The following is a 25,494-nucleotide window of genomic DNA, read 5'->3' on the forward strand; positions in this document are numbered from 1 at the left end:
AGAAATGTTGCATTTGCAAATTGCTAAGAAGTTTAAGTACTAAAATGACTAAAACTGAAAGAAAAAAGCTAAATAGAAATTGAAACACCTTCCCAAACTAATATAAACTACAAAATAAAATGATTAAAGACATTATAATATTATTATAAAAGCTAATTCGTAATATTAATAAATACTGTAATAAGAATACAAAAATAACACTGATGTGAGTTTGTTTACAAAAAAATCTTTCTTGAGTTCTTTGAGAAAAAGAAAACACAATGTGACCAGCGTAGTCCGATTATTGCACAAATGACTATTTTGAACCGGTTCTTTTTAGTGAATCAAAACTAAAGCATGCTGGGAGACCAGTGTAGCCTAAGTCCTGAAACGGTTGACTCTTATGAACCAGTTCTTTTAATGAATACTGTAAATAGTCGAGATATCAGTTTGTCCTCCTGTATAATTGTCTTTAATATAATGTTTAAGCAAAATAAACATTAAAACTAAATTGAATTGAATCAACTGGGAAAATCTGTGCCATTACCTAACCCTAATTTGACTAAACTTCCTTTGCGTCTTTCATGATTTGTAGCAGACGTTGTGGCAAAACTGATCTACTACCTAGGGAGGACTCTGAGGTTGAAGCAGAAGACTTGTTATGCAGTAGCAGTTTCATAAACTAGTAGTTGTTTTGCTTGCTGGTCCTAATTATTGGAATGTATGCATATTTTAGGATCTCCTCAACTCCTTGATTTCGACTGAACCCTTTTGGCAAATCAGATTTTGGATTGTACAATTGCTGCTGTCTTCAATAAAATTCTCATCCATATAGCTTATGTGGTTTCAACACAGAAGGAACTTCATTATTAATATGCTAAGGTTATTGGATAGGGTGTAGGAGAACTTGTGCCAGACGTCAACTGACTAATGTGTTAGAGCCTTTTGCTTTTTTAATGGAAACTTCACTGTAGCGCTTTGCGGTAAAGAAAAAAAACACATAGATGGGGTTCCAATAAAGGTGTCTTGTGTCAGTGTGGGGGGATCCAGGACGCATTTGAGTGACCTACATAGTTTAACTTGATACACAGCCGTCCCTTCTCAACTGACAGTAATTGAGAGCTCCCCCCTTCACCTTGCCACATACAGTAGGTAACTAAGAACTAAATGCAAAGATGCGCTTCGTCCCCCCGTGCTCCCATCGTTCTTTCAGGCCGTCTGCTATAGGACCATTGAGATGCTAATGACCTTCCTTAACAAGCTGCAGATCTTTACCGTCATTCTCTATACACCTTTATCGATTCATTGTACATTGACACCACGTCACAGTATGTGCTCTCAGAGATATACAGTAACACTTGATATTCAGCGACAAGATCAAAAAGTGAAAGTTCACAAGATATCGTTTCAGCTCGGGTCTTCTGTTTCAGCGTCGCTCTTTGTCGTACGGGTGGTCTTGCTTAATGTTATTCGTCTCTCATCCGTGCATGTGGCGTCTGTCATCCAGCCTCTGTCTTAATCGGTCGCCAGGGATGACCTTTTCTGCCTTGCCAGACGAGAACATCAGCAGGTTTAAATGCCATCAGATTTGGTCTTCTGAAATTGTAACCTTTCTTAATGGGAACTGATGAAATCTGCTGGAAATGTACAAGGGACAATGTCTATTCCCATAAATTTAGCAGGGAAACGCATGTCAAAATTGCACTGGCTCACAGGAAGATGCTTTCATTTTAAACCAAGTATAGGTGATAATATTAGGGGCTTTCACACCAGGTAGTTCTAGGAACTTAGTTCTAGGAACTATCCACCAAGGTGTTTCCCCGAGAACTAAAAGTTCCCCTATAGGGCCATTTTCCTGGTTGCATTCGCACAGCCAGAAGGTACTCTGAAGTGACATAAGCCGCACTTCTTGTTGTTACTTTTATTTTGACTGCGTAGCGGACATTTATTTTGACTGCGCTGAGTATGGCACACAGCGCTTACATTCTCCATCTTCATTAGTTTACGACCTGTTTACCAGTCCTATCTAATGCGTTATTAGAAAGAAATGTTATACAAAGAAAGTAGACAGTATATGAAAAAGTATTAGTGTTTGCCGTGTGGTTTATGTCCAATGTTGCTATAGCTAAGCAGAAATACATCATGTTTCGATTGGTCCCCTCAAAGTTGCGTTGGATTATCTCCTTCGCGTAAAGGTTCTATCACTCTTCTCCATGTTCGTAGAGTTAGTCACTGGTAGTTCCTATTGTATTGGGTTAGACCAAAAGGCGTTCCTTGAACTAAAATCGTTCCCAGTTCCTGTGGTGCGAACCCTAAAAGTTGGTACTTCCACCTTTAGTTATAGGAATTATGAAAAGGTTCCTCGGGTGCAAAAGCCCCTATTTATCACTCCTGTAGTCCGACCTATAGTGTATAACAGTTACTTGTGACTCCACTTACATTTTTGTACATTTTATTTAACCTTTAAAACCTACTGGTAATCTAGAAAAATGTAAATGGAAAACACGAAATGTGGGAAGAAATAAAGCTGATTTCATTGGCACATTTTTTTACCTTTTTACCACATTTCTGTGACTCAGAATATGTGTATAGGCCTACTTGTTTCCTATATGTCTATAGGCCTACTTTTGAAAAAGTGAATAGCGTGTGGCCTGTTCAGAACCACTGATTTAAACAGCGGCTAGAAATGGAAAATAATTTGAATACACTTTTTTTTTTTTTTACGTATTTGTAGATTTTATGTGGCAAATCTGAGCTCACTTGTACCTCACTAGCCCAGTGTATGCACCATTAACTGTAAATGCAATTCAAACATAAGTCACACCTCCCGTCATTCTGATTCTGAAAGTTTTACAGTGGTGTCAAAATGGTAATAAAACCTCTTAAGCCCAGTGCAAATGCCTCTCCATCCATTTTTTTCATGTCCTTCTCAAAGAAGAAGGGGGAGGTGAATATCAATAGACATTTCAGTGTCCATGCTCATTTCCACCTTTGCCGTCATCTAACTCTCACGTAAAGTTAAGATGCGGTCACATTAGTGAAATATGGTGAAATTTTGCGGGCCAACGTACAGTATATATAATAATTCAGCCTTTCATATCGTATTGCACTTGTAATATTGGGCATTCAAAAGTCCAGACATGATTTGAACATGGCCCTGTCTGTGACAGAGTTCTTTATTTACTGCAGATCTTTTGACTAGGCATGGCTTTAGGTGTAACCTCACTTAGCCAGATTATGTCCTTAATCTTTTTAGAGGTATAAGCTGATCACATGAAGCCTGTGATTGGTCAACTTTGACCCAATGACTTGCCTCACTGTCTTGTGAACATAGCCCTCTGAGTGCTAATCTGCAGTACTATCTCTTCTCCCTGTTGTGAGAACCAATTCTCCTATCGGATGTGTATGATTCATTCTGCCTCTTTTGAAATCAGACTAGCTTAAGCTGTCAAGATGTGTCATCTTCATTCTGGTGTAGATGTCTGTCTGGGATTTTGAATCTCTGGAAGACCGGAACTTTCAGGCGAAGGTAAGAAACTTGAGAGTGCACTTCTTATAGGGGTCTATGATCTTATGATCCCATCAAATGGAGCTCAGATGGAGAATGACAGCATTGCTGCGATTCTGATATTATTGATGGGATGAAACAACACCTCAGAATGTTCTGTTTTCAGTTTGTAAAGAATCTTTGGGATTCTTTAGTAAGCGTAAAAAAAAATGTTATTTGATTTTACTTGAGTAATGGTGTATTTTTTTTCCCTCTCTAGCCTATGTGTCTTTGAATTATGGTGTCCCACAAGACAATTCTTAAGATTAGCAATTGCAATATTTCAGCAAAAGAAAGAAAGAAATTCCATTGACAGTAGTGTAGTAGAGATGTATAAAGCACAGCGCGGCCAACTTAATCACGAGCGGAATTTGCATGGGGAACTTTTCTGCCCTAACGCAAAACTTCCAAACATGCAGATTCATACTTAAATGATGGGATTTCACCTAGTACGAAATTTTGCTGTGCAAACTCAAAGCCACGTTATCTTAAATTACTAATAAAACAAACAAGCAGAGACAGAACGGTATTTGTTGATTGAGTTTTCCACTGAAGCAGTGCATTAATATTTCTTCAAGCCCTGAAGGGACAAATACACACATTAATGTGTCCTAATTCTGTCAATTCCTAACAGCGGATTGTAGAGAAATGTCTGACAGTCGTTGAGTGAGAGATTGAACAAATTCCAAAATATTGAGAAATGTAAGTACTCCTGAACAAATTTGAGTTGTTTAGGGTCCGCTAATGGGACGCCACCTTATCGGTTTAATTGTTTTGAAGTTGTAGCTTGCACTTTTTACATTTTTTTTCATCATATATAGCCGTGATATCAGTAGCATGTGTATTTTTAAACACAAATGTCCTTCATGTAATGAATGTCCACAAGTCTCCTTTCCTGCTGTTAATGTTCCTTAAGGTATCCAAATGGCCATGTCACTACATTTCCCACAGAGGTTCAGTCTAGGTGGGGGCTTGATGGTGCACCAAATCATATTTCAGTTAGTACTCAACCAAGTGAGGAGTCGCTTTCACTTAGTACAGATTGTTCTCTGTCCAACATCAGACAGAAGCCCTGCAGCTGTCCTCAGAAACATCACAGCCTGAGCTCACACATGCTCCCTCTGGCCATCTCTGCAGTCGGGGCTTGCTAGGGAAAGTGGGCTGTGCTCTCTCAAACTGTGGAATGAGCATAAAGTCACATAAAGAATTTGCATAAATCCCCAGGAGGTTTTGTAAAGGATAAGTGTAATTTATGAATGTTAACACAAGGGGTGGATGATATTTCAAAAATTAGCGATGGTTTTGGTCGGATATAATGATATTGTAAGTATGAGAGAGTTAAAGACGCATTTAATTGACAGTTTATTTAAGCTGTAAAAAGGACATTCGGGTTTGTAGATTAGTCTCATATCCGTTAATTGGTTCAAACTGTAAGTTTCAGTGCTTTGATTTAAAAAAACTTAGAACATTTTACAATAAATTGTTTGCGTTATTACTCGGAAGTGTTCAAAATGTGTTTTATTGAATGTTTTAGTAAAAAATATATTATTAAGGTAAAATTGCTGTGTATTGCTATGCATTCTATTGGTGCATATAAATAAAAAATATTTTATATTATTTCTCCTTTTCCTTTAGTAAAAACTGGAAACCTACTTGATAATTTTGACTAGATATTAAATGTATTTTAACTAGATATTTGCTGTTTGGTAAAATTATAATAAAATAATTATATCAAAGATATAAATGTAAATATACTATGCAAAAGGTAAGGAAGTCTCTTATGCTTACCAAGGGTGCATTTTTTTTATAATAAAAAAATACAGTAATGTTTTCAGTGAAATATTAATAATGTATTATTACATTAATTAATAAACATTAATAATGTGAAATATTATTACAGTTCACAATTAGAATAAGTGTTTTCTATGGTAATGTCATTTATTTCTGTGGCAAAGTTGAAGTTTCAGAATAATTACTCCAGTCTTCAGTGCCACATGATCCTTCAGAAATCATTATAATGTGCTGACTTGATTCTCAAGAAACATTTCTTTTTATTATTATCAGTGTTAAAAATAGATGTGCTGCTTAATATTTTGTTTGTCTTTCCTGTTCATTTTCGTCCCCTAAGCTTTGAAAATGGTAGTGTATACTGAATGTTTGGCAAAAGGCTGAAAAATATTGAGATACAATTTCATTAGCTATATCGCCCAGGCCCGGCCTTAATCTTCACAGCTGTTTTATTTCTTAAAATTAGCTCGTTTATCAGAACTTGGGAAGCTGAGCAGAAACGTGTGTTCTTTGAATCGCTTAAGTCAGCAGTGGAGTTGCCAAACACTACACAATACTTTCATGGATTGTGATCAACGGCTCTGTCCTGGAACAGTGGGCTCTTGGCTGCGTTTCTGTCCGCTGTGAAGCACCTTCATAATTCCACCATTCAGCATCACTTGGATTCTTGACACAATGTGAGAACTTAATTTTACATAATGGGCATTTAAGTACTCACTTTAAAAGTGTTTCGTATCAGCACAAAGGCCAAGCGTAGAACTTTCTGACATTTTAAAATGTCCTCAATTAATGTTGAAAGCCTCACATATGCGTAGCATTTTGTGCCACTGTCATTTAATTTTTTCTCTCTCGATTTTTAATGAGAGCTCCTTTCTGGGAGCCCATTTGCTGATTAGAGGGCTCATTAGTAGCCGTGTGAGAGGAGGCCTGGAGCAGGAACATGAGCACTGTGGGACAAAGGGGAGGTGGGCCAGGACAGGAAGGCGTCAGTCAGTTTAATTAGGAAATGATAGTCATATTCAAGATAATTTGATGTCACTATTTAATGGCAGTAGATGGAAATAAGAGAGAGTGCCTGTAGCTGTGAGAATTGAAATGTCTCTAATTTTAATATGTTTGTAGACTGAGTTGAATCAGTGATTTATCCTGGCTGTATATCACCCTGTTCTGTGGTTTCTTGAAACGCATTAGGTAATTGTTGAGGAACTGCTATAATACCTGCAATAGCAAATAGGTTATTATTGGACAGCACACCAAGAATACGTCATCATGCTCCATGGTTCATTCTCAACATTTATTTTTCATTGTGGTTTAATGTGTCAGCATAGGAATTAACACGGTTTGGTTTACTGCGAGAGGAACTGAGGTGTGATGAATCATGATGGTGTGGCTCTTGGATTTGTTTTCATATCTGTATTTTAGACCTTAGCAGACTTGCTGCTTAACCATAGTGATTGTGCTGTTTAAAATATTTCAAAAAACATGAAATTAAACCACATCATTTTTTTATGTATTGCGTACTAGAGCTGCAGATTAATCGTTAAAAGACTGCGATCTCGATTCAAACACCCACGCGATCTCATTGCTAAATGACTGATTCGCCTGTGTCTGTTAAACCTTTGACCAAATCACACCAGAACATTTAAATCTGAGCCAGAGAGAGAGAGCAGCCGTCACGAAAGGCACGAAATGGCTTCACAAATAGTCTTTTCAACCACCCAGTATTGTTATTTCTGTCTTGCAATAATTCAAATGATCACAGAAGTACTGGGATAAAAGTTTATAGTTCGGAAATGAACACCGATGTCTCCGTTAGCGATCAAAACAGAACGAATCACCTATTGTAAATAACACGGCGCTTCAAATAACGATTGTATTGATTACATTGTTACGCCACCACAAGGGACTGTTAAAAAATGTATTTGTCATTGAATCATTCATTCAAGAGATTCGTTCAAAAACACTGATTCCATGCAGTAATGAAATAAGTGACGTATATGAGTGAGTCATTGAATCATTCATTCAAACCAATTCATTCTAATTAATTAAACATTTTTAAATGGACTACAGCAATTAATATTTGGTCAGAACCTCTACTAATTCACATGTTATTTTATTTAGTTGTCTGATCAGAATCTCTATTTGAAACAAAAAAAATGTGATTCAAATTTATCCAGAATTGTGCAGCTCTAGCTCTACAATGGCTGAGGTTTTTGATACTTTCATTCTGTTTAAGTTTGACAACTCTTTTCTTTGAAAAAGATGATTATGACAGTGTAAGAATTCCATGGCTCTGTTTGTGAGAAGTTAGGGAGTGAATAATTAAAAGCAGTAACTGTACGAACTTTCCAAAACAGTGGAGCTGTTCGATAAACAAGCTTTTGCCAGTGAGAGCGGAGCAGTGTGGAAAAATCGCAGATTTTTGGTCATTTTACAATATAATATGTTCCATTATCGCTGTTCAGCTCTGTTTTTGACTCCATTCTACAAAATTAAACAGATTTGTTTTTCAGACAGTGACATTTGAGTGTGATTGCTTGGACAATGATTATGACATTTTATGACGATGATGATGATTATTATTATTATTTGCAGTTGTCTGTTCAAAAGATAATTTACTATCATTATTGTGTGTCTTGTGTGTTTAGAATCAGGGAAAATATTCTCGATTGCAACCAACACCCTGTTGAGTATATCTGTAGTTTCGTTCCGCTGTGTGTAAACATTCCTTCTTTGCTCTCTTGTTCTGGAAGGGTTGGACGTGGAGCAGAGCAGCTGCCGGGGTGATGATGTTGTCATGGTAGGATCTCCTGTGGAGTCCTCCTGGCATTCTGTTCTGTTCCGCTGGGGATGTGTTTTTTTTCCATGTGAAAAGGAAGTTGTTCATACTGTATTGTGACACCTCCGGGAGCATCCTGAGCCTTGCTTCAGGCTACACGGAAAGGCACAGAAAGCAGTTGTTGGTAAGAGAAAATGACTTTAATTGAAATTCTCTGTTAATCCTCTCATGTTCCATTATCGTATGATGATAATGCACAATGAGTAATTAAGTTCCTCTTCATTTGGCCCGTTGGGTCTATCAGTTGTCTACTCTAGATAATGATCTTAAATTCGTTTACTGCCACAGCACAGCAGATTATAGTTCTTCTATATGTCATGAAAGATATTTAGCCATTTGAATTGCTTGGAATATAGCTTCAATCTCAGATCATACACGCTATCACACATTTGTGCCAACAAAGCACAGATATCAGATGCCGCAAAGATATTTGACACCAGTGAGCGTGGTGGGTGCTGCTGAGTGCTGACTGGGATATACTACAGCACTCATTTGCCTGTGGTTGAACAGCACTGGTGCAGACTATTGGGTGGTGTGGTGGTTCACTTACAGCATGATATTTGCCTAAGCGGTCTGGTTCTTGGTGATCCTGGTAATGGGAAGGCTGGAATTTAGAGCAATTCATGCAACGAATCTCAGTTTTTTTCTTCTTCTGTTTTCCCCCCTCTTTTTTCTTTTTCTGTTTACATTATTGTATTAAAAAAATACAGTCATATTTTTATGATTAATTTGAATTGTAAAAATATTTTTAGTAATACAATTAATGTTTTTATAATAACAATTTTAATTCTAAAAAATATAATAATAAATCGTTTCTGCAACCCTGGATTTTGGCAGGTATATATATATATAAAAAAAATTCTGCTGATGTGATATTTTTGTATTAATTGACATTCTCAATTCTCAAATCTCATATATTATATATAATATTCTCTATATACTCTATATTCACTTAAGACAAATGACTGAAAGACGGGCATTTTGACACAAGTGTGTGTATTTGACCGTTCAGGCCCAATAATACAGCAAAAAGAACTGTTTCGGTGCACTGTCTGAGTATTGAACTATCTCTCAAAGAGCGCACATTTACCGGAATGAGATTTCATTCGCTGCTTATTGCGCTTCAACGGTTTAAAATCACTTGTTTTGTGTTATGAAATAAGCTGTTGTTACGAAGCCGCAGCACGGCAAAGTCACGTGAGCGAGTAACTGTGATGGAGAGGATAGTCCACAAAATCTCAACAAATTTCTACCGGTTAAGCGTGTCTCCCGATGTATCGCCCACCTCTAGCAGGATGCAATATTGATTAAAAAGGCTTTTCCTTGCAGAACGGAATGAACATCCATTAGCAGGTTAAATGGCCTTGCATACTCTATGAATTACATTTAACTCCTTACAGGGTTCTCCCAGTGTGACTGCGTTATGTCCAATGATGAGGATTAAAATGAATGAACGACTGAATTCAGGCAGCGTATTGAAATATAAGAACAGGTCCATAATCTATTTAAATGAGTTATTTCTCATCATCCGGTAATTTCTATAATGAGTGCAATGTGACATTTTGAAAATCATATTAATTTCTATCTTTCCAATAATGCCAGACTGCAGCTGAAAGACTGCATGTGTGCATTACACTCTGGGTTAATGGAGGTGGGCAGAACGGAAGAAAAAGACAGCTTCCAGGCAGCATTGGAGCTTGTGCAGTACTCAGGCTGTGTCTCTGATATGTGGAGCCATAGGAACTTTTACAAAATTGTTTCTGTTATAAATTTCCTGATGAAATTGTGCACATTCAATAAGCCGTATCTCTGCATTCATCTCATCGCATTGCTCTCTTGATTTTGATTCAATAGAATTCAATAAAACACCACCGCAGGCAGACCTGCTGAGCAGAAACTTGATTTAATTGAGAGTGAGACGGTGCTTTCTTCCTCTCTAGCTTTTTTGCCTGCGGCATTCAAAGCATCATTGTTTGGGAAGCTGTTGCTTGTCAGGCTACTCATAATTTGAATGCATTTCAACTATGGTCAAACTATTGTTTTGGAAAAGTAGTTTGTTGTAGCACCCTACAAACTAACAAGAAGTTTAAAACTATGTTGAAGCTACTTTTTAAATATATTTCAAAATAAATAAAATGTAGACTGCTAGCCTCACTACTTTTATATCGATACACCCCAGCACTGTTTATGTTTTATTTTAGTGGCTGTAAATGATCTTCTTTATAATTTTCTATTTAGAAAGACCACAGGACAGTTGCTTTTGGACTCAGTGTGCATATTAGGAAAAGGGGCGGAGCTTTGTCATTTCTTGAGCGGTAATGACAGTGGTGGATTGAGTGTGCATAGAGGTGTGTGTTTGTTGTGCAGTTTGATACAGTGGTGAAATCTACACCATTCTGGAACACTGCCAGACATTGATCAAGAACAACCTGTTCTTATACAACAGATCTTTTTCAGGTGTTTACTCTCTGCCAGTCTGCAGTTTGAAATGTGAATACATCAAGGTTGAAGTATTGAAATGATATCTCATTATACTGTATGTGTATACATATTTGAAGTTTTTTTTTTTTGGTAACTAACGGCAGTATTAAGTGTACTTAATATATGACTAAGTATAATCTGAACAAAAGTAATTAAAGAAAGTAAAGCTACTTAAAGTGCACCTATACACATAGCTACTACCATTCAAAGGTTTTTTTTTTTTTTTTTTTTTGAAGACCCTCCTGTGGTGATTATCAAGTTTTTAATGTTGTTTATCCATGTTGTGTTTTAAATAAACTTTAAGACAAACCATGTGCAAATGTGTCAGTCAACAACACCCTTGCAGAGTATTTTCTCCTTAAAACGGCAGTGTACCAAAAACACGGTTTGAAACCGTCCCTACTTCCTATAGTTCCTACTGTCACAGATATGTAATTAATCCTGTCAACGTGCGGGGCGGGGCGGGGATTCTCCTATCATTCCTTTTATGCTCTGTGTGCTTTTTAACACGGTGAGCACAAAAACAAAAAGAACTATATGCGCTATATACTATATATATTTATATATGCGTTTAGTACAGTTGACCAAGTGAATCAGGTAGTCCGGGTTCGTTGTGATTGAGTGGAGGTGGGGGTCTAATGAACTAAATTCATGGTTCCGCGTATACTAAATAAAGCAATTATTTTCACAGGAAAATCATTTAAATATGTAAATAAAAGATGAGTAGTTTTAAGGGTGTTAAATTATTGACTGCGGGGGGACTTTAATACTTTTATTTTGCAAGCAAATGAATAATGTAATGGTAAAGACATCGATAATGCTAGAAAATATTTCAGTTTCAAATAAATGCTGTTCTTTTGAGCTTTCATCAAAGAGTTCTGAAAAAATGTTTCCCGATTTACAGAAAATGTTTAATAATTGATAATAATAAGAATGTTTTTGAGCATCAAACAAGCATATTACAATTATTTCTGAAGCATCATGTGAAACTGAAGACTGAAAAATGGCTGCTGAAAATCTGGAATAATAATATTACTATATGTCACAGTCTTCGTCTGCACCTGTCTGTCTTAGTCTTGTGTCTCCACACCTGAACTCACTCCCTCAATCATCCACCTGTTCATCGTCCTCATTATCTGTGTCACCTGTCTTCACCTTGTTAGTGTTCGTTTGTATCTGTATTTAGTTTGATACTGTTCAGTCTGTCCTTGTCGGTCCTTGTTTATGTTACTGTGTATTGAGTGTTACCCTTCAGCCTGTACCAGTTTTTTGTAAGTTTATTCTAGTAAAAGTTTGATTTGGAGTATTGTGCCTCTGCCATTCTTCACCCGCACCATACCCGTGACACTATAGAAAACAGTTATATTAAACTGTAAAACTATTTTGCTAATCGTTTTTGCTTTATTATTAAGCAAAAAAATGCATTCTTGGTGAACAAAAGACTCTTACGGAACCCAAACTTTTATATATATTTATATTTGCTAACACTTTACAATAAGGTTTCATTAGTTAACATTAGCTAACATGATCTAACAATGAACAATAAATCCTTAAATCCTCAGAGGTTCTCTTTTTGACCTCATGGTTTAGGCATTGAGTATTACTCAGAGGCTTCATGCATACATACCGTACATATACTATATATATATATATATATATATATATATATATATATATATATATATATATATATATACAAACTGAATTATAGTCAAAGACTGACCACATTCATAATAAATGGCCAATCATTGTTTTATCTGAGACTGCGGTTTTTCTCTCATTTACAGACCAAACATCTGATCTGTATATCTGGCCATTAGGCACACAGACTAAGTGTTCCATGAATGTGTCCTTTTGCTTGATTTAAAAACAGTTTCCATGAATTTGTCAAAATGAAGAAAGAGATTAACTCTACAATTACTTTTCTTGACCAAACAGAGCCCTACCAGTCACAATGTATAGTCTGTTTTCCTTAAATGCACTTCACTGACTTTAATCAGGAATATTTTGGCGTTCCCCCACCATATGTGTGTGAAAGTCTGAGGTCTGGATGTATATTTTGGTGTAGCCGCGCATAGTGAATGTAAAGACTTTGACCTCACTCATTCATCATGCGCTTATAGTGTTGATTTTGCTGTCTCATAGGCAATTCGAATTCGATTAACGCCTTTCCTCCATTGTTATGAAAGACGTGTTTTTTTTATAAAAAAAAAAAAAAGACTAAGGAGAAAGAAGAGCAGACAGACGCATACATGTATTTACTCTTGCCTGAGCTCTTGCTCTAAAGGAGTATTTATTGTTTATTACTGAAACCTTTTTTTAAACTGAGGAATGAATTGAAATTATTTTATTTTCTATTGGACATTTTGCTACAAAAGCTGTCGATTGAGCTTATTAAACCTGGGGACATTCGTTTAATAACTCTATACACTGTAAACCCCAATAAGTTGGCAGAACTCAAAACATTTAAGGCTATCGATTGCCTCAAATTTTTTAAGTTCTGAAATTCAAAGTTTAAGTAAGCTGAACTAGCAGATTTGTATTTTGTACTTATACATTTTAATTGTTCTTAACTTGTATGAATTAGTGTACTCAAACATTTCAATTAACTTAAAGCTTTCATGTAATCTCAATGTGAACACTTTTATTAGTATAAACTTAGTTAGCTTTAACAAGCTAATCCACTGACATACTAATTTGGTAACATATTAGCAATAGTATGTTATACAGACGCACTTGTGTGAGTGCAACAATATAAAGGTATTATTTGCTCTCAAATCAAACTGCAGGCACCACTTGTCACCATGAACTATCCTAAAACCAACATTAACAGAAATTCTTCTAAATTAGCATATAACATTAATCACTACTAAATCTCCCACTTAACATTAGTCTGGCACAAAAAATTATATATGTTATATATACAATTATATTACACTTAATAGCATTTACTCTTCCTTTCGCCATCGGCAATGCATGCTGGGAAATAGACATCCCAGCTATTTCAGTTAAACTTAAAGGTATAGCGAAGGATTTTCTTTTTCCGGGTGGGTAGCGTATACTATTGGTCCACCTAAGTGTCAATCATTCTGGTGATATGTTTACGTAAGGCCGTTCACACGCTAGCGTGAGCTAAAAGCACAGGTTGGACTTCCCACTGATGCCGCAGTCGCGAAGATTCTACTAGACAGGTAAAGTTTGTCATGCTATTTGGAGAAATCCATTTAAAATCACTGCTAGTAGGCGTTCCCTCTTGGGAGCAAATAGAGTGTTGCGCATGTGCATTTTTTTTTAATTGGAGAGGGCAGGTCTTTTCTAAAATTAGGAAAGATCCTCCGCTATACCTTTAAGTTTGTCTAAATTAAAAGAAATAATTTCATAAAACTCAAAACAGTGAATCAGGTCAGTTTACTTAAAATATATCAGTTCTGTGAACTTGATAGAAAAAAGAAAGTGCTAAATACTCATAAAAGTTCATTTGACTGAACTAATTAGTTTAATTTAAGTTACTCAAACCAATTAAGTATTTTGAGCGTTAGGGTTTACATCTAAGGATATTGTCTTTATCTCCTTTTCTGTCCTCCCTTGTTTTTTTCAGTTCTGCTTTTTTCGCTTTCAAATGTTACTATAATACCAGTACTAAATAACCAAGACGTGACAATAATGACTTATGTACATTCTAATAATGTGAAATGTGCCACTTACACATGCAAATCTACAGCAGGGACTTATATTTCGTATAATTTCTGCTGATTTAAGGGCTCTGCCCCACTTCCTATCATCCCTCTGTAATTCATCATGACCACATCCCCTCATGTTCTCTCATCTCATGTTCTCTTATCTTTTACTTTTATCATCATCCTATACTATCATCTTTCTACTCACCCTACTCTTTTTCAATAAACCTTGGGTCCTATAAATACATACATTTTCACTGACGTTGTAATCAAATACAGTTACACACACATTCTGTATACCACAAAGCCTCATCTCACAAGAGTTCTACCAAAAGCATTGCCAAAGAGTTTTAACTGTCATTAAAGGTTAATATTGTAATTTTATCAACTGTCTGGAATCATATTCACACTGTAAGAAGAATGCAAGCAAGCAGTGGATCATTGTTTACAGCATTAATGCATTAAATATTTATATTAAAATGTTTTAATATGTAAAAAATCCAACCCGATCTCACCAGGTGGCTAATTCGTTCAAATTCATACGACCTCACCCATACTAATTTGTAAGATTTTTGCTAAATCGTACATATTTGACGAGTTGCCCAATTCGTATGGATTCGTACGAATGACCTACCCCTGACCCCGCCCCTAAACCTAACCGTCACTGGGGTTTAGACGAATCGTACGAATCAGCCACATTTTACTCACTCGTACGATTTGGTCGTGAGATAGCGTTGAAAATATCCATAATGCCATATATTTAGAACAAACAAACTGTTCAGTTTATCAAGAAATAGATTCAACCCTCTATAATGCAGTAAATATGCCACCCAATTTTAAAGAAACACCAAAATTGTAAAGTGTTACCGTAAATTGTACCTGTGATCGAGTTAGAGGCAAAAATATGTTTAGCGGAGATATGTATTTTCATGGCCTGCTGAGCTTTACACATCGTCCGACACTTGGCTGAGAGCGCCCTCTCTCGCTTTCTCGCTGGCTCTTGACTAAATAACTTTGGTAACTTTAATAAGAATTCATCTATATTTCATTTATGCAGTGTTATTTTACTGTATTCAATCTCTGTACCTAATCTACCCAAGCTATCTTATCTAACTACTATTAGATCTACCTGACAAACCTGAAAAGCACTGTTTATTTCATTTGTATCTTTGTTCTATTGTGTTTATTTGCTATTTGTTCTTATTTTATTTCAGACCGTTTACTTGTCTTTAATCATGTTTGAAATGTATATTTTATATATTTATATCGATTTTTTAATTTGGATTGTTCTTGCATTCCATGTAAAAAGTCTGGCGAGTAAAACAAAACTTTTGTAGCCAAAAGCGATTCGAGCTTCAGTGTGTTAGTAGAGGTTTGGGATTGTTCAGTGTGAGTTTCTAGATAGAAATGTATTGATTGAAATTTCACTAATGCATCCAATTATTTAAAGCGTTGCCATCACAGGACTAAATTGCTTTTTAAAATATAAAACAGTTTTTTTAAGTTGTAATAATATTTCACAATATCACAGTTTTTATTGTTTTTATGGCAAAGAACAGGGTCCAAGATGAGCAATGAAAATGTGGAAAAACACATGGAGTTTTTAAATGTCACAGAGTTATTGCTGTTTTCTAGTATTTGTGAGGGCATTTACTGAGATATATGCCTAGAGGTCATGCATGCAAAATGTGATGATTTTTAAATGTTTTACCAAGAATTATACTGAGATATACCCTGCATGCAAAGTGTGCTCTAACCGTATGGTCACAATGTTACAAGTGTGGGTTGGAGGAATGGGCATGCCGAAAGGTCTTAACATTGGTCAGGAAAGCTGCCTGTTAGGGTGTTGTTGGTTGGGGGGGGGGGGGGGGGGTGTTCAATTTTTATTGTTACATTGTGTACCTTTCGGCACACCCATTACAACCAGCAGCTATCCCTGTCTCCAATTTAATAGCATTTTAAAACAAATACATCCGTCTTATATCCTCCAAGCCTCATCTGGGTGTGTGTGTGCACATATGTATGTATGTAAATATATGGTCCGCGTGTAAATTTAAGACATCCATTTTAATAAGCCGCTGGTGTTGAAGGGTGGATCTGATCAGACTTGCATGAAGCGTATGCGGTCTGTGTCGCTTATGCAGTTCTGCGATTTTATTGAATATGTTGGGAAGAGAAGGATGAGGCCTTACCGAGTAGGTTATTTCTACACCCGAATGTCAGGTTTACAGGCCCAGAACATTTCTGCAAGGTTAGGATTGTGGAGTGTTTCTCGCCATGCTGAATATGCAAACTCATGTCAAACTGTCAGCCAAGAGAGCTACTCAGAGCATGGGAACTATTACGTTCTTGTTAGCCTAGTATTCAGTTTCTTCTAAGCCCTTGTAAGCCTGATACAGGGCTGCCGAAGCAGATCCATGAGTACGACCTACCCATGTAAAGAGAGAAAGACGTAAATGGTTTTCTGAGCATGTTCTCAGTAGCATATTATCCTTGATTCTTTTTGAATGAGAGCACTGAGAGCAACTTCAAGAGCCTCTTTATGAATCACTTGTGGTAGGATCCTTATACAAAACGGTACAGCGTAAAATAGAGATGCTCCAGTCGTCATTAAATGAACGCATTAAATTATGTTTTATAAACAAAGTTCGGGAGGAGCACGTTCAGATAACCAATCCAATCTCCTTGTCATCAAACAATTACTTCTTCCCTAATCAGCATGACAAGAAGCATAATATATATCCACTCTGTCAACTCACCTAACATTCCTCGACAGTTTTTCAGCATCCCTCCACCACCCCGACTCCTCACTCTTGGCTCTTTCTTTTACAGACAGGAATACGGGGGAGTACTCTGTGTTTGGGCCGAATACCGAGCCCGGAGCCCTCTCCTCGGACAGCACGCCAAATACGCTTTTATTCCATCTGACTTATTTGTAAGTGTGAACTCGTGAAATTAAACTTAAGTGGCAGTGACGGTTTCCACAAAAATATTAGGCAGCACAACCATTCTCAACGTTGAGAACAATAAGAAATATATTTATTGATTAATTGTTTGTCTGAACTACCCTGCCCTGCACATTCGTCTCTACAACACATTCTTCTTATTCTAAGATGCCTTTAACTGCTTTGTATTCAGTTACAGTCTTGTTTTAATACTTTCTTTTAGTCGTTCTTACTCTGGGAGAGATTGTGACTCCTTTTACATACTTTACTCTGATTTCCAGCATCAATTTTTCTTGCTCTACATTAAATCAAGACACATTTTGTCAATCTTTGATACATACTGTATAAAAACTGTATTCATACATATCTACATGCATATGCTGTCTTCTTTTTCCCTCTTTTTCTTTTATCTCTTTTCTCTGTCTAGGTTTTTTTTCTTTTTCTCGTTACTCTCTCTCTCCCCTTAGGAATGTTGGCTTGAACTCAAAAATGTTAAATCAGCTTGTCTTTGCTCCCTGGGCCCCACTGCTTTCAGGCCGTCACCCCACATGTGGACGTAGACCCCGTCTGTAAGGTGGAGAGCCAGGATAGTGCGGATCAGCGACCTCCAAAACTCATGAGCAACTTCACTAAATCATACACTATAAAAATGTATGGTAAAAAGAAATGGCAACAGTGGTTACCGGAATTTTACTGTAAAAAGTATGATCCAAACTTTTTTGGATTTTACAAATTGAAATTAAATTGACCGTAAAAATGTACAGTATATTTCATTAAATTATATGATGTTAGTATACCAACCTACTGAAGTATTATAATCTGTTTTGTATCTTTATAATATATTGACAACCACCACCACCACCAAAAAATAAATAAATAAATGGTTGTAATGAGAAAACCATAGAAAATATATAGAAGCTGAAATGAATGCTAATCAGTGTCTTACAAACAAATACAAAACACTATCATAGTAACAAACATGATGCTTATATAATGCGATTAAACTTCATTTAACAACATAAGATGTAACATAAAATCCTTACTGATAAGAAAAAAACACATTTCAATGAAAAACCGTCAAATGTGAAGTGTCACTCAGGACATTCTGGGGAGGTCAATTTACTTTTTTTTTCACTGTAAAGATGACTTGTTCTTTTTGTCTTACAATAACTGTAAATTAAACAGTATTTTACTGAAATGTCCTGAATGAAATTAGTATTTTACTGAAAAACACGTTTTCACCGTATTTAGTAAGGGAACTTACTGTTAACCAATTTACAGGTTTGAGCAAAATTGTACATTTTTTACAGTGCAGAGCAAAACACTTACATTAACATTTATTTTGCAAGCCTAAATTTTACATTTTGTTATACATCAATTACAGTGAATCTGCAAATAACTGTTTATTTCATAAATTAAACTTTGAAGTGTTATTTAAAGTAAGTTGCTAACAAGTCAATAAATAAAGACTACAACAGTTGTTCAAACCATTAAGCCCATAATCTCTGCTCCCTCTGGTTGTTGTAAGTCTTTAGAAACGTACATTTATGCACATTTTTTTCCTCATCGTTCCTCCATATGATGTACATTGTCCTCATTCGGGCACAATATATGAAAGATATAGTATGAAAGGAATATGACAGCGGCTAGTTGGCGCAGACCCAAGGTGCGGGGTTACTCTCGCTTCTGGGCTTCATATGTCCTTTCCTCCCACATCCAGACACAAACACACATTTACTGTCTCTCTACCTTCAAGCATAGAAGAGCGAATGGAGAAAAGGCAAACCCAAGTGGAAAAATTTGTTATACAGATGTCATGTGTGGAGGGCTGCTTTTCTGGATCCAACTTTTCCTCCTCTTCCCTGTGGCCTCTTCTTCACTTTTAATCCTCTACCTCTCCATGACCTTTTCCCCCCATCTGATTATCTGTCTCTTTCTCATCTTTTTCTCTCGCTCGCTCCTTCAGCACTAGCCTTTGTGTGGCTGCTTGGACTAATGGCACAGACTATTTTGGTTTGAATGTATTGAATTGCTTTGTTTATTCAGGCACTCTTTGAAATATGCAGCGCTTAACGGCGTCTCCGTATTAAAGGAGTAAACCGATGTGACGTATCTTCTGGCCATCAGGGCAATGCGCCTTAATCCAAGTAAGCTGTCTGTAACCCTTTACTTTTTTTTGGTTCATTTTAGTACAAGGCTGAGAGTGGAGAATTCCCATAGCCACACAGGCTAATGTAGCTTTTCGATAACTTGTTTAGCTTGAAATGGTCAAATCGGAGAATAGCCTATAGTGCAGCATACAGCTTTGTAGCTGGGACCAAGTGTTAGCTGAGTTAAGCTTTCTCCTGGCTAAAAATGGCAGAAATGTAGAAATGAGCAAGCAACATTGCAAGAAAAGTAGGCAGAGAGGGAGTCTCACATACAGTATGTGCTTTACCCACAGGGAAACGTGTTGTCTGTGAGTTGCACATGGCTTTTATAGCCTCAAGTAAATTATCCACGTAAGTTTAAGAAGTATTTGATTGAACCTTTGCCCAAGGGCCAGATTGGATTCGTGTGTACAAATTGAGGGTAGAAAGAAGGTATCCAGACTCCATTGAAGACTAGAGATCAGTCAGACAAGACGCATAAGCAACAATTTTACCAATGCATAAGCATTCATAGCATTTCTGTGTTTGAAATGTTCAGCCAAAATTGTACAATTCCATGACATACTGAGATAGCTGATTCATTTTGCATATTGCACATTTAATCATATTTAGATTTTAAAAAATATATTTTCTTTTGCAGATACTTCACTACTTTAGTCTAACTGGAACATGCCACATGAATTCGAAATATTTTCCTCTGGTTATATGTTTGAGTGCTTTGTGACATGAACTTCTCATTGCAGTTTGGTCAGTGACCCAGTGTAAATTTTAGGACTTTGTATTTGTAAATCACAGTGATTTCAGACAGAGCTGTTTTTATATTTTGACCTGGCTTTCTGCTCTCTCAGCACCCCGTGAACCATTGCATCAGTTTCCCCCTCCAGCCCAAATGCATTTCAGATGGAATTGCTTTGATGTGATGAATTACTATCACCATAAATTGGTCACTGCTATTTTTTTACTTACCAGCACACTTTTTATGCTTGGTAGGGTTGTATGTGGGTCATTCGATAGCCCATCCTACAGGGGCTCCGTGCATCCTGCAAATTGTTATTTCAGGCTTTTAAATGGCATTCGGTAATGTCTTTTTTTTCTCCTTTTGAAGAATACTTGAGCTCTGGTATCCTTAAGTGCCTATTTAATGTCTCTTCCCATTGACTGGCTAATTTGATGGTCAAATAAAATCAGGTTGCTGATGTTACTTGCTATGAATACTACGATTTAATTTAACACTCAAAATTAAAAACAAATCCCATTCGGTTTACAAACTAAGAGAGTCGAAAGGATGAATGCCAGTTGTTTACCGTTGTTCAGACTCATGCTGCTCTAATTAGTGCCCATAGCCAGACAGCTAAACTTGTTTCCAGCAAGTTGCTACCCACCATTCACAGCCTGTCTGAGAGTGCCAAGAAGTCCGATTCAACATCCAAATAAACAGAGCAGTGGGTGAGCTCATTTGCATTGACCAAATACCAATATATACAGTGGAAAGATTTGATTCTAAGCAACTGCTACAGAATCTCAATAGCAGTTTCGTGAACACCGAAAAGCCAAAAGCGACACTAGAGACATTAAAAGCAGAACTCGAAGGGGTTCGGAAATGTGATTGTACAACAGATTACAGGGCCAGAAGAACAATGCAGTCCTACATAGCTGTAACTACTCAGCTCATAACAAAGAATTGACAGATGCAGTCACGGTGCCTGGGCGATACGGAACTTAATAGTGACCACACAGTGGAGAGCCTGAGGGAGGCCTTTAATGAGATGTGATGTATACAGCAATGAGACTCCACATGGCAGAACTTATGATAGCGCTTCAAACAACAAAGGCTTTCTCTGATTATAATAGTATTTCTTGCTTTGGAACGTGATCTTGACTGTGCAGGACATAAGGGCCTCAAAGTTTGTTTAGGTAATACCTTGTCATATTGATGTCATGTGCATGATTGGTGTCACATCACCTCAATGTCATTTGACTCATAGGTTCATTGGGAAAACTTGCCCCCAAATTACATTATCGATTAATAAAGACTTATTTTTGCGTGGTTCCTTGCACAATACTATGTAATGACCTCAATCACTTTTACTAGTGTGGATGATTTGTAAACTAATACATTTTGACGTCGGCATTACACAACTTGCTTGGTAGGTCACCTTGTCCAGCATTACACTTGCGAAAGGGTGGTCAGACTTCCTTTCTTTCAATTTAGCCCATGTATTATGTTGAAGTGCTTTATAATGGTAACGGCCAACTGGCGAGTAACTGTTAAATGTGCACACGGCACATTTAGTCTCGGTTGTCTGTGATTTGATAAGACTCTTTTATTAAGTTGAAAGCCTTTTACTGTACTCAATCTGTCTTGCTTTACTGCCAGACAAGCTGGCTTTTGTTTGTGACATTTAGACACCATTCTATAGGAGGTATCTTTTGCTCAAGATGGCGACCGGTCTGGTTCACTCGGGGACGGGTCAGGTAATTCTCACTGATGCTATCCCATGTCATTACCAAAATCCTTTGCCATGGTCTGCACTTTTGATCTCTCTCTTTCACCTTTTCTTTAGCCCTCAATTCCTGTCTCCACCTCTTTTTTTCTCTCTCACAGTGTATGCTGGACCCGAGAGAGTTGAGTTTTAAGTCAGTCAGACTGGGCTAGTAGGCCTCTAGGTTGAGGTTAATGAAGAGGGGAAGGTTAATGAAGAGGGGAAGGTGCACAGAGTCCCTGCTGGGTTATCGTGGCCCTAGCTGCCCCAGTAAGGAGATTTCCCTCTTCTGTTGGGGTTAACGGCTAGGGCAAGAGAGGGAATCTTGAACACAGACCCTATTGCAAGATAAATTTAGTTTCAAAAACATGTACCAAGTTCTTAGAAAAGTACTCTTTATATTCATGCTGGCTTTCTAAATAATTATTTTATTTATAAAATACTGTAATGTGTGATTGCATCTACATTGTGTGCCAAAAAGGTTTAAAACATAAGTGTTATACACTAAACTTTGACCTTAATAAAAAAGCAGAATGACAGGTTAAAATCACTAAATTATATATAATGAAGAATTAGAAGAAGAAGAAGACACATTCAGTCTTCTGAATATTGTATTGTCATTCATTTTTCCTGTAAATAAAAGAGACTTTTTAATACGTTCTCTTAACTCTTAAGGTTCTTACAAATAATAATCTTAAATAATAACAGCCCGATTGCTTGCAACTTCTACTTTCAGGTTGATTTTTACACAGATAGGTCTAAACTCAAACCATAAATTATTAATATATTTAAATATTATAATACATTTTTCTAAATTTCAAAGTGCACAACAAATACATGTATTGTCTCCAAAACGAAATAATCGATTCTGAACTGCTAAAACGAGTTGTCAACAATTTCAGTCTCACTTCTTGTTACAAACCTTTTTAATACATTTGTATAATTCCAGCCTATGGTCTTCTTCACTGGCTGCCCGTGAACGACGTCTACTTTGACCCTCTCTCACTTTAAAAGGATGAGGACTCGGGCTGGAATTGATTCAGAAAAAACAACGCCATCGTTCGTCTCACTGTGTATCAAGCTCTGAAAATCCTCCGTAGCTTCCGACACGCACTGTAAGTGGTAGACCAATCACAACAGACTTGGCCATTTGACCAATCAGAGCAGAGTATATGCCCGCGGATAAGAGGGTTATAGAGAGACTGAATGATCGAACAAACAATTTTCAGACTCTTTGAAAAATTAGGTGATGTGCAATGTGTATTATGAGAATATTTTATTGTTTTGTTTTTTTACCTTAAAAATAGGAGACCTCCAAAATAAAATTAGGACCCTTTAAAGCAGAATTGGGGCACTTTAAAATTAATTTGAATTCATATGGCCATCATAGAAGATGTCTAAGTCTTTGTATCAATGTATCGATTGCATTTTACGTTTTTATGTCATTGACCCACAGCCACAGGCAATGTGTGAAGTCCAACATGATCAACATTTAGGACTTGCTCCGTTCCCCCTGGTGAGTTCAGAGAGCTCCAGCTAGTTATTGGCTCAGGGGATCTGTAAAGCAACACTTTTACAGTCTTATGGCCCTTTTAACTCATAACATATCTCATATGTTAGCTTTTCTTTGCTCCCTCACCCTCTTTTTTTTTTTGGTCACACATCTCATTGAAGTGGCTTTAACCTCTTGCTTAAAAACAAAGACCGTTTTGTTACTGTTTTCCGTACAGACCCTCACTGTTTTCTTTTCTTCTTGTACACTCACTGGTGTTGATTCTGCTCTGGACAAAGGCTCCTCACTGGTGTGTGATGGCACACAGACCGCCACTTGGTGTTACTGGGGCAGCAAACAGCTTGGGCGATGCGGGCAGAGCCTGGCATCACGACGTCTTTAAGTGAACATATAGTACACACTGTACACACATGACTGAAGCCAGATCTGTGTATTCACATATGTGGGTGTGTCAATGCCATCAACATGCTTTAAGCCTTTATCTCTGTTTTTTGTGTCATTCACACACTCACTCTCTCCATACTGTTCTTGGGGACGGATCAGTCTTGGAGGTAATGTGTTAGAAGTATGATTGGTTACTGTATGATGACTGAAATCGCGCAATGGCCAAATTTGCAAAATGTGAGTAAAAATTGGTGTTGAAACTGCTTTACCAGTTGGCTGGGAAATTTTTAATGACAATGCATGGTTGTGAGAATGTAAGATTGCTTTGTGTGATCATCAAATCGCAACAGTTGTGATGTAGTTATATAAATATATAGTTGAGTAAAGCACAGCTGTTTAGATTCATTTGAAAATGCTACTCTGCAAGTGATGTGTGTGATGTGTGTTGTGTTTGAGTCGCTTATAATTTGCAGTTGTGAAAGCAACATGCGCTAACCATCTTCCCAAATTTGTCATGAGAATCGTTTATAAATCTGTTGGTTACAAAAAAAGAAGTGTTAAGGTCTCACTGTGGTTTAACAAAACAAAAAACAATGGTTTAATGGTTTAAAGCAAAGTAATTAAGACAAAAAAAAATGTTAGTATTGTCATTTTAATTTTGTCCTGTAATATGAAATAAGGTTTTCTTTCTTTTTTGTCTTTAGATCACATGCCTTTTTTAAGGCAATCTCAAAATGAATATCCATTTGTTTGTCAAAATGTACATTATAATGATCTAATGCCTACATTCTCTTCATTTAAAATGACCGGTACTTTTTTTTTTTTTTTTCATTTCTTTAGTATTCCATTAGGCAACATAGTATAGAACTGCAATATTGGCCATTTTACTGAGCCATAACATGAGAATACTTAACAGCTTAGTGTAATTGGCTAGAATATTCATATTTGTGCATTCGTAACTACTTACTTAGTATAGTACTTGAGTAATATTGTAAAACTAATGCTCCTCAACTAGTGCCTTAGGAAGGACACGTGCTATTATAATGAGCCACCTTAATGGGGACATTAATCATATTGCAAATCGGCCATTTGTGGAAATGAGGCTTTGTAGAACACACAGAGAGAAAATGCATCTTTGAAAGTGACAGCTTTGCAGAACACAGCGTTTCTTTCTATAGGCTGAGCGAGACCTGAAGAACCTTCTGCATTCTAGTCAGTGAATGTTAATGAGGTGAAAACAGAGCTGTTTTTTTTATTTATTTGGGTTTGGTATCACAGCTTGGAGGGTGTGCGCTTCTCTTATTTTTGTCACCCTCTTTCACTGTCACTCACGCTCTAGGTGTCTTTCGCACATTCTCACTTTGTGCTGCTTTACTGCATGTGACGGAGTTGTCACATGGAGCTGCAGAGAACAGGCACGTAGACAAGTGTAGTGTGATGTACTGTCACACTCACATAGACGTACACACTCTTACAGATAGATTTATGGAGGTGCAAGGAGCCTGTCAGTACAGTCAGGATGTATTGTCAGTGTGTTGGCAAAAAAAAGCTCTTTGTGGGCCACAGTTTAGCCAGTTGGGTGTCATGACGGGTTTATGGGTTTGGTTTGCAGGGCTCGCAAAATCGCCCGCCCGACGTCCCGGGGCTATTGTGTTTTCCAGTCGGGCTACCAGAACGCATAACCGGCCTGCCCGACGGGCTATCTAAA

The 25,494-nt window shown here is 37.0% G+C and overlaps 1 protein-coding gene across 4 annotated transcripts in view; it reads left to right on the forward strand.

The window, feature by feature from the left end:
* Positions 1 to 25,494, forward strand: part of thrab (thyroid hormone receptor alpha b) — a 128,976-nt gene that overhangs the window by 15,405 nt on the left and 88,077 nt on the right. Inside the window, exons 1-2 of one of the 4 annotated variants that reach the window (XM_079595711.1) lie at positions 3,283 to 3,508; positions 17,144 to 17,246. The exons of 2 other annotated variants lie outside the window; for them this stretch is intronic. The gene's annotated coding sequence lies outside the window, so the exon portion shown is untranslated. Of the gene's footprint in view, positions 1 to 3,261; positions 3,509 to 17,143; positions 17,247 to 25,494 lie in introns of those variants that run through there. One more of the 4 variants, XM_079595712.1, reaches the window with a different exon arrangement.

Source organism: Phoxinus phoxinus, assembly GCF_949152265.1.
Source record: "Phoxinus phoxinus genome assembly, chromosome: 21".
NCBI classification, from domain to species: domain Eukaryota; kingdom Metazoa; phylum Chordata; class Actinopteri; order Cypriniformes; family Leuciscidae; genus Phoxinus; species Phoxinus phoxinus.